The following is a 10,303-nucleotide window of genomic DNA, read 5'->3' on the forward strand; positions in this document are numbered from 1 at the left end:
GAAAGAAAGAAAGAAAGAAAGAAAGAAAGAAAGAAAGAAAGAAAGAGAGAAAGAAAGAAAGAAAAAGAGAGAAAGAAAGACAGACAAAAAAGAAAGGGGGAAGGAGGGAGGGAAGAAAGTGTCGTGGTCAATTTTCCTTGTAAACATCTCGTGACGAATCTGTTGGTGAACACCCAAATGGTGGTGAATGTTGGGAAGGCCCGTCCCTGGCATGCTTTCAGGAGGGTGATTTGGCGTGTATAGAACTATTTAGGGAAACAAACTAAGAATCTGTGGATTAATATGGCCTTATTCGCTAGAAAATGTCACCTCAGCTATGTAAGCATAGCCATGGGAAATCAACCCAAAGAGTTCCACTTTGTGTGGTAACCTCACACAACATTTAGAGACCATGTATGTTTTGCCTGGGTCAGAGCGTGTCCTCATGTGGGAAATCGGTTCTTGCAGTTAGTGTTAGTGGTCTCAGTTGCTTTGCAGGTACCTCACAATTTCCCTTTGAAAATGTGAGTAAAACTTGATCCTGGGTAAGACTTATGATTAGTGGCGCCTGATTTGGCAATGCAACCTTTTACATCATCCCCATATTTGTTGGATGTGCTCTTATGCAATTATCTGGTCTTTCTTGAAATAGTTGCCATTCGCCAAAATTAAACCTGGATAACCTGTGTACAGAGTGACTGGTGGATGATGGATTTTGTGGCCATTATGGCCAAAATTGTTGCTAAGGTATCTCCCAAAACCATGTATTGTTCTTTGGCACATGCCCATTTGCAACTCCAAAAGCCCAAAGCCATTGTTCCCTGCTACCCTGGGGTCCTTGTCATCAATTCCCCAGAAGTTCAGGATTATAACAGCTCTCATTATCTTTTTTAAGATTTTACTTACTTATTTGACAGAGACACAGAGAGAGAACACAAGCAGGGGGAGCAGCAGAGGGTGGGGAAGAAGCAGGCTTCCTACCGAGCAGGGAACCCAATGTGGGGCTGGATTCCAGGACTCTGGGATCATGACCTGAGCTGAAGGAAGTTGCTTAACCTACTGAGGCACCCAGGTGCCCCAACAGCTCTTATTAAATCCCAAACCCTGTCTATCTTGTTTTTGTTTTATACACTATTGTTTTGTGTATATTGTGTATATTGTTTTATATCACTATTTTGTTTTATACAATTTCCCATAGTTAGGAAGACAGCAGGGATAAGAAAAGATGAAGTACAGGGGGCAATCTTACCTTGAAAAAGTACGTCATTTTTGGGAAATCCGCCACCACACATGAGTGAAAAATTGAACCCTGAGACCTAGCATAACCTTAGCTGACGGTAATTCCCTTAAGCTAAATCAATAGGAACATACCTCCCATGAAGCAAGTTGGGGTTTTTATTCCTTGCGGCCAGAAAGAACACACCTCATGGTCTCAGGAAGAGGGTGTTAGAAAGAACCTCTTGTAGATAGGAAATGCCCTTCACGGTGTCCTTCATGTGACAAGGGCTAACGAACATTACGTGAAGGTGAGGAACAGATGTTTACTGTGGTTATTGGGTTTTTGTGTTTTTTTTTTTCTACATCCAACATCACCAAATAATTTATTTGGAATCAGAATTCAAAAGAACATTTGACAGTTGAGAACTGTTTATTCTGATCCAGTTGTACAACTAATCTAGGTGAAATTTCCAAATAAATTTTACATGGGTTTTCCAGGACTGCGGCTTCTCGATGACTTCAAATTTAGGATATTCAAATGTGAATTCCGGGAACGTATTCATGTCTGATTTACCATATGTGTATTTAAGCTTCAGAAGCTCCCTCCCTAGGTCTTGCTGGTGCTCTGGGCCAGTATCAATGGGTCCTCCAGATGCCCGTAGCTTAGTTCTGTATTCTCTAATCTTGTCCACGATGAGTTTCTGTACAGGACCAAGTTCTTTATTAAATGCCCCCGCGGTAACACCAGTGTTGCTCCTCAAATGAACTGAGACTGCAGACCGAATGAGAGGAGAAACTGAAGAGAATCTGAAGCATCAGGGTAATTCTGACTTGCTCTCAGTCCTGAGCTGCCAGAGCTTCCACTGCCTCCACTATTCTACTTCTGGCCGTGGCTCCGCCCCCACCCGCCTACCCGCCCTCCCAGTGCATTCTCAAATTTTTTTCCTTGGTAGAGATTAGCATACATGTTTCTAAACATTAAAAACCCGGGGAAGTAGAGATAAGCATCTGAACTAGTTCTCTATTGATGCATATTAACAATTAGAAAAGCAGTGGTTTAAAGCAACCAACATGTGTTATCTTGCAGTCCTTTGGCTCAGGAGTTTGGAATGACGAGGGTGGGTTCTCTGCTCACGGAATTGGTCAGTAAGTCGTCCCCCACCTGAACAGGTCTGATAGTGACCTTGTAGTGGTTCTCTCTCCGAAGAGGGCCTGCCCTCAGCATCTCACTCCTCTGGGATCCTCTTCTCTGACCTCATTTCGATCTGTCATGATGCTTTCAGCTTAGCCAGGTAGCTTAGGAGGAATGCTAGAACTGTGGAACCCCAGACCTGATCTCCGCTGTCCCTTCTCCAGGAGGAGAATAAATGACAGAGGTCTTCATAAAGAAATGACCCCCATGAGGGCTGACATTCCCCAGCAATTAGAGCAGAGGAGGAAACCTACAGGCAAACGGAGGGCCTAAAAACCCAAATCATGGAAGCAGGACACAGATCAAGTAGGAGCCCTTCCCAGAAATGTCCCCATTCTCCATTGAAAGCCACTTTGGATGAAGGGTGTGAGCACTGGGTCTTTCAGAGTCTCCATCCTCGGCTCTTTGTTTAAAACAGGCTTTATCCATACGTGAGAATCTCCTTGGAGCTTTTGTCAGAAATGCAGATTTGTGGGCCTTATCCCCAGGGCATTCTAAGAGGCACACAGTGACTCTGATGGAGGTGTTCTTTAGCTCTGCAGCTGGTGCCCAGGGATGGGACCCCTGTCTGCTGCATGATACCCCATTTCCCGTCTAACATTCCAGTGGTCCATGCTGCCTTCTCGAAGTTATATTCTACATTCTCTATCATACACGAGATAAATATGCTCAAAGAGATAATTAAGTGATCCACAAAAGCATATGGGACATGTGGTGAAGCTGCTATTGGCATCTTGGACTGCTTTTCTGAAGGCTGTGCTTCTATTGCTTCAGCCCAGAACCGGGATTGGGTTTGAATGGAAAGATGGTTGGGACTGGAGATCAGTAAAAGCTCGTTATTGCTGGTAAATTTTATCTATCTGCTTCACAAGTATTTACTGAATGTTTCACCTGGCAGTCTCTCGGACGCACGGGGGACATGGGGTGAGCAGGCAGACCCAGTGCCAGCTCTCAGGAAAGAGAACTTTAGCACAGGAGTCAGATATTTTATAGATAATCATTGAAGTGCCTTTTATTTGTGACTATGGTAAGTATTATTTAATACTTTTGTGTTCTGTGATCCTAATCCCTGAGCCAGTGATGGAAAAGCTAATATAAGTAACAGAATTATATAATTGGGAGAAAAGATTGGTCCCCAGAAAGGCCTTTTTTTTAAGATTTTATTTATTTATTTGACCAAGAGAGACACAGCGAGAGAGAAAACACAAGCAGGGGGAGTGGGAGAGGGAGAAGCAGGCTTCCCGCCAAGCAGGAGCCCGATCCAGGACTCGATCCCAGGACCCTGCGGATCCTGACCTGAACCAAAGGCAGAGGCTTTATGACTGAGTCACCCAGGCACCCCAGAAAGGCCTTGTTTTTAACAGTGGAAATACCAACATTTGATCCAAAGTCTCCTGAAAATGAATTTTTTATTTTTAAGCTGAACTTTTAATTTTAGTGTTCCCTGAATTTCAAATGTGGGGTTCTCGAGGGTGTGTTCCGGAGCCTCCACAGGGAAGCTTGCAGCCAATGCCTGTGTGGGGGCACCGTTGCCACTAGGTGTTGAAGGTGTTTGGGCAAATCTCTTCACGTCTCTGGGCCTCAGCTTCCTCTCCTGTATGGTGAGGTTGTTATTCAAATTCTCCAAAGTGCCTTCCTGCTCAGTTTCTGTGAGTGTAGGAGGGTCTGAGGTGCCTGTTAAGCAGCCCTGGGGACTGCAGCTGAAACCTGACTTGGTCCCTTCCCTGTGTGTCTCCTGCAGGAGCCTGAGCTGAGCCCACACTGAAAACAGAGAACGGAGGGAGCAGATGGAAGATAGAAAATCAGCAGGTTTGGAGGATGAGAATAACCCTAGGAAGGACAAGACAATGGTGGAGCAGGTGGTTGCCAAAGGAGGTAAAAATAAGGACAAGTTGATTTCAGAAAAATCCAGGGAAACTGAGGAATGTATACAGCAGCATCCAACTCTGCAAGGAGCAGCCTGAGCTAGGCAAAGAGGTTGGAAGAGTAACTTCGTCCATGGTGAAACTGTGCACCTGCCGAGGAGCCCCAGAGGATGGATTGTGGTGGTTTATGCTGCTGGGAAGCACCGGTTCCAAGAGGAGGAGGATGTTACCACGAGGCTCTGCCCCAGACACCTAGCTCCGACTTGGAGCTACCCACACTGTAGGTGTCCTCCAAGAAAGTGTGTACTGAGAGGGATCAGTGATGTTTGGATAAGGGTTGGAGTTGTCCATTCTTACTGCAGATAGTTGTGCCCTAAGGTCAGGAAGGGCCAGGGTAGGGGACCCTTGCATCTGAAGCCACATGATTTTAATAATAATCTTAATAATGCTGCCTGGGTGGGCCTTGAATAAAAAGAGTAACGATCTACTCAGAAAGTGAAGTTTTAGGGAATATAATACATGAGTGGGGTCAAGTGTAGTGTAGTGGGAGGAAAGTTACTGCATTTAACAGCACCTAATGACTTCTGGGGAGACAAACTTGACCCTAATCATGGCTCTAGATGCCAAATAATGAAGCAAACCACTTACTTCCATTGGTAACAGAAACGGGAGACCCTTAATGCCCATAACAAGCTGGAAAGTTGCTCTGCCTGTTGGGTCATGCAAGAAAACTGATCACTTGAAATGTGTTTCAAGAAGGGGCTGGGTTGAGTTTGTGACAATATGCCCTAGGTCTTGGAGAAAAAGGTTTGGGGCTTTGGAAGTTGCCAGTGAGCTGGCTCATAGTAACTTTACACAATCTTGGGAAAACATGTCTAGCAAAATTTTGGATTCATTGGACACTAAATATTTGGTCCATGATCTGCAATCATTCTTCACAGATTACCCTCTATTTGCTTGAGCGAAAAATGACTTTTCTATTCTTAGAAACACCAAGGGTGCGTGAGTGGCTCGGGCACTTAAGGGTCTGACTCTTGGTTTTAGCTCGGGTCATGATGTCGTGGTAGTGGGGTCAAGACCCATATTCGGCTCCATGCTCAGCACAGGGTCTACTTAGTTTCTTTCTACCTTTCCCTCCTCTCTGTTCTCCCAGCTCACACTTACTATCTCCAAAATAAATAAAATCTTTCAAAAGGAATGATGCGCCCCCAAATGCAGATTTAAACACCTCCTATGATGACTTTGATGAATAACAAGGTAAAGCAGCCTTTTTTTTTTTTAAACAGAGAGCAGAATTGTAATTCAGGATGTCAGTGGAAGAGGCAAGTAACCTCCCATCATCTCAACATCTGAAAGTAAACAGGTAAAAGAAGGAATGTATAGAATTATATGTCATGTACACAATGACTGGTTCATTATAAACAAATTGGAATAAATCTATGTGTATATTGACTCGTGGGTCCTGTCAAAAAGGCAGAGCATTGGGAAAAACAAAAACAACAAACCGTCCTGAAAGTCATTTGGGTAATTGGACTTTAAAAAACTATTAGACAAACATTTATCAAACACATTTCAAGCTGTTTGTGAGCCACATTTTTGCCCTTCAAGAGTGAACTTTAGGAGAGACACCTAATACTGAGTGGATGCTTTGGTTTCTTTGAGACATGTCACCTGAGCCACTGGGAATGTGACCTTGTGAGTCACACAGCTGCGCGAGCTTTACCTGACAGGATGTTAAGTTCAGTGCCTAAAGAGTTAACATAAATATGCTACACACACCAATCTTTACTTTAACCAAAGATCATTTACTCTCTGTTGGGGGTATGAAGCTGACACAAAGGACTACAGATTCTGTTGCAGAATCAGGACCGGAGGCTTACAGACTGATGGGAGTGGACACCTACTTCCGATTTGGAGTCGGAGCCATTGTCTCCTAAGGCAACTGAGTCAGACAACCAAACATTCTTGAAGATAGGTACAGTACTTTGGAGAAATTGTACTAATCCTTTCAGTATGTTTGTATGTACATATATACACAAGTGTGTGTATCTTGATCTGTAGCTCTACATGTGTTTTATATGCAGCCACAGACACACACACACACACACACACACACACACACACAGGTGGTTGGGAACCTGTGAGTATGTCATCACAAGCACACATCTGGGAAACGTCAGCACTGCCAGATACTGGTCAGATCCTTCTTCACTCATCACTGGCTGCACTTGTTCCCCTCACTTGACCTTGATTACGTAAACAGTTTGATATTGTCTCTGACCCTACAGGGGACTCATCTAGACATCAGCAGCCGACGTGCCTCGGACGGAACCCTTCTTACGCATTGTTTCTAGTTCTTTCTGAGTTTCATCCTCCATTCTCCTAATGTCTTCCATTGTCAGATCATTCCACTTGTCAATCCAACAAAAAAGCTGGCGATGAAGTTTGTAAATATCCTTTTCTCTTGCTTCTGAATGAAGTTTTCTACTTTGCTTTGCAGTCCCCACCACTTGAATTTGATGGTCACCAGCTTGTAGGCACACATCTGAGGACAGTCAGAGTTGTTTGCCAGCTCCTTCTTCCAGTTGGGTCCCAAAGGCCCTCTCTTGGTCTTGACTGACTGGAATAATGCTGGGTCTTCATCAGCTTTGTAGTCTGCTGGTTCAACTTGACTTCGATCTGCAATATCTATGCGGACAATTTCAACAGTTTTCCATGCGTTCGGATCTAAACCGTGTACATTTTCTAATGTTCCCAAGTCTGGTTTGTGCCATGTTTCAATTTTAATGAAGAAATCATCTTTCATATATACACTCGTTACAACTGAGGCATAATGGTTTGTTCTACAGTAGGGGTATGCGTTCCAGGCTTCCTCGTGAAACAGCAAGGAGCCCTCCGGAGCAATCATCCTGACGAATGCAGGAACTTTGCTCCTGAACAGAACATGGCAAAACCACACGGAATTCCTTAATCAGCACCATCTTCCCGGAATCCCCTCACAGCTACCGCCACTATCACCACCACCGCCGCTGCTACCGCCCCTCACGGCGCCTCTATACACAGGTTTTTGATCTTGAGAGTCACCATCCTTACTCCGCATTGGTCAAGGGTCAACCTGTATCTCTATTTACAGAGGACATGCTCCTAAAGATAGAAAAACCTCAAATCATCCACACACAAAAATATTAGAGTCCATAGACTCATTCCGTAAAGTTGCAGGGTACCATATATACAAAATCAGTTGTGTTTCTATGCACTAGCAATGAACAATCTGAGAAGGAAATTTAGAAAGCAATTCTATTTACAATGGCACACAACACAGTAAAAGTGTCAGGTGTAAATTCATTCAAGGAGAGCAAGACTTGTTCACTGAAAAGCATAAGAAGCAATGGTTCTGCGAGAGATGAAAGACCAAATGGGGGGAAAAAAACAACTGTATGCATGCACTGGAAGATTTAATATAATTCATATGGCAATACTATGCAAATAGATCTACAGAGTCAATACAATTCTATCAAAAATTTTTCTTCTGCATTTTCTAAATTCTGTCAATACCTTGTAGTATATTTCCTTTCAGACGTTGTAGTTTTCATCTCTTAAAGATAGAGAGGGTGTTGTTTATATTTTCTATTTCTCAGTTTAACATTTACAACTGATGGAAAACTTATACTAAAAGCTTTCATATCCTTCTCTGGCGGTTCTCACATGTGTCAGCTCTGGATTATTTTCCGATGACGGATCTGGCTCCTGATTAGGGGTCATTTTGCCTGGGAGAGCTCCAGGTCCTGTTCCCTCTACTGCTTTCAAATGATTGCCCCCTGACTTGCTGGCCTTTCCTCCCATGGAGGCCCTGAGCAGGACCTCACTGCAAGCCACACCAGGGACCCTGCACAGCTCTGGTTAGGTGACTTTCCTCAGACCAGCTGGTTGTCCCACATCACCTTTCCCTTTTATTCCCCAGGAATCCCAATTTGGCTGGTAAAATACCTGGCGCTTTCTATTTTTTAGGTTAAGCAGGCAGTGTGTCTCTTTGCCTGTTCCAGCTCCTAGAGGCCCCTCCTCCATGCTCAGCCCCAGCCCCAGCCCCAGCAGGCAGAGTCCTCCTCACACAGCCTCCTTCTGAACTCTTCTCTGCCTCTTTGTGTTTTAAGACCCCCTTGTCATTGCAGGGCGCCGCCTGGATAATCCAGGATCATCTCCCCATCTCAAGGTCCTTAACATAAGCACCTGTGCAGGGTCCCTTTTGCTGCAGGATGGAACATGTGCACAGGTTCCTGGCATTAGCCTGGGCAGCTCCTAGGGAGGGGGCATTATTCTACCCAGCAGCACACTATTGATCTCAGGTGACAACTAAAGTTGGACGCCCCCTCTCCACCCTCCAATCTTTTCTAATTTAAACATTCCGGGAAAAGTAAACCACTACCTCAAGGCGCAAGCAAGACAAGGCAAATCAGAACCCTAGGGCGCTCCATCCATGACCATACAATTGCCCAAATCTCTTCAAAGTAGTCTGTTTAGTTTTCCAGACCTGGCTATTTTCCCTCCAAAGGCCGACCTGACTGCAGAAATCCCCTCCAGGGGGAAGCGCCCAGCGGTGGAGGGAGGGCAGGCGGTGGCAGAGTGGGGAGCCTGGGACCCCACTAACCCCCTGCTGAGAACTCTGAGCCTGGTTTAAGGGAGCAGAAGCAGTGGTCCCCTTTGGCCCTGCCCTCAACAGCGGGATCCTTGGGCGTCTCCCCGCGAAGCCACGAGGGGGCGCGCCGTCCCTGTCCTAGGAGCCCTCCTGGGGAAGAAGCAGGCCCTGGGATGTGTTCAGCGTGTGGAGTGTTGTGGGCTGGTGTCAGCCCGAGGGCCCAGGGGTTGCGGACTTTTGGTCCTCCCCTCCCCCCCGCAGTGTCCAGGCCTGGGGGAGGCTGTGGGGACTGGTTTGAACTGTACAGGTGCAGCCATGGCACTCGGTGTCCTCCAACCAGGGTCCGAAGGGAAAGAGAGAGAGAGCTAGAGAGAGCAAGAGAGAGTTGTATCTGCTCTTCGCGGGCTGTTGGAAAGTCCTCCCTCATGTTTCTCTCTGGCTGGCACAGCCTTCCCTGGGCTGGGTGGGGGGGGTTGTGTAGGGTTTGGGGGGCCATAGCTGCAGGGAGAGGAAAGAGTGGTAACCAATTCAGGAGACAGAGGAGACTGGGCAGGTGAGGAAGGAAGCCAGGGCACGGGAAGGGAGAAGGGGAAGGGGGACTGGAGGAGGAGAAGGAGGAACACCAGTACTGAAATCCAAGTTGGGAGGGGAGCTGGGGGGCAGGGAGATGGGGTGGGGTTGGGGACTGAGGCGAAGCCCTTGACTTCACGGACGGGGCGTGTCTGATGCAAACCAGGCAACATGGCGGTGGGGTTCTGCAACTTAGAATTCGTGGGGCTGAGGAGGTAGCAGCGCTGTTGCGTCCATCCTATTCGGAAGCGTCGTGTGGAGGGTGAGGATGCTTGCGACAGGAGTGGGTGCCGAGGGTGTTGGGGTGCGCCTAGGCGAGTGAGCCTGTGTGTCCGGTGGAAGGGGGGTGAGACTGGTGTGGGGCGGAGGCGGAGGGAGTCACACTTACCCGGCAGGGGAGACTCCGGGATCAAGCAGGTGGTTTTCCCAGGGGAGGCCCTTCCATCATACCAGGGACATGCTGACCCCCGCGATTTCCCCGAGTATGGACAACTCCTCTGCATTATTTGTGGCAGTGGCAGTGGGGGGCTGCTTTTGCTCTTTCACCTGTTGTTGGTTGTTTAAGAATAGCCTTTGTTTTCTTATTCATTTTTCTGTTTGTTTGTTTTGTCTTTTCCATGACTTTGGCTGATGACATGGGCTGAAGAGGAAGCTCACTCAGGGGACACCAGGACCCTGAAGAAAACACCTCTGCTTTTAAGGGCTGCTTTCTTGAGAATCTGGGTTTGGCTGTTTCTCAATCAAAAGCATGCAGGACAGTTTCTGTCCACTGGTCATACATCCCACCTTGGCTGTCGGGGTTTTTTCTGTTTTTCGCAGAGCAATTTCTCTGCTTATATTTCAGTA

General features: G+C 46.5%; 1 non-coding gene across 1 annotated transcript; it reads left to right on the forward strand.

Moving 5' to 3' along the window:
• The first annotated feature begins 9,837 nt into the window (after positions 1-9,837).
• Positions 9,838-10,000, forward strand: LOC148161960 (U1 spliceosomal RNA). Its single transcript, XR_015767235.1, has one exon. It is a non-coding gene; the product is annotated as a U1 spliceosomal RNA (small nuclear RNA).
• The last annotated feature ends 303 nt before the right edge of the window (positions 10,001-10,303 follow it).

Source organism: Eumetopias jubatus, unplaced genomic scaffold (assembly GCF_037043125.1).
Source record: "Eumetopias jubatus isolate StellerSeaLion01/CBP00866 unplaced genomic scaffold, mEumJub1_p1.0 scaffold_32, whole genome shotgun sequence".
In the NCBI taxonomy this organism is placed as follows: Eukaryota; Metazoa; Chordata; class Mammalia; order Carnivora; family Otariidae; genus Eumetopias; species Eumetopias jubatus.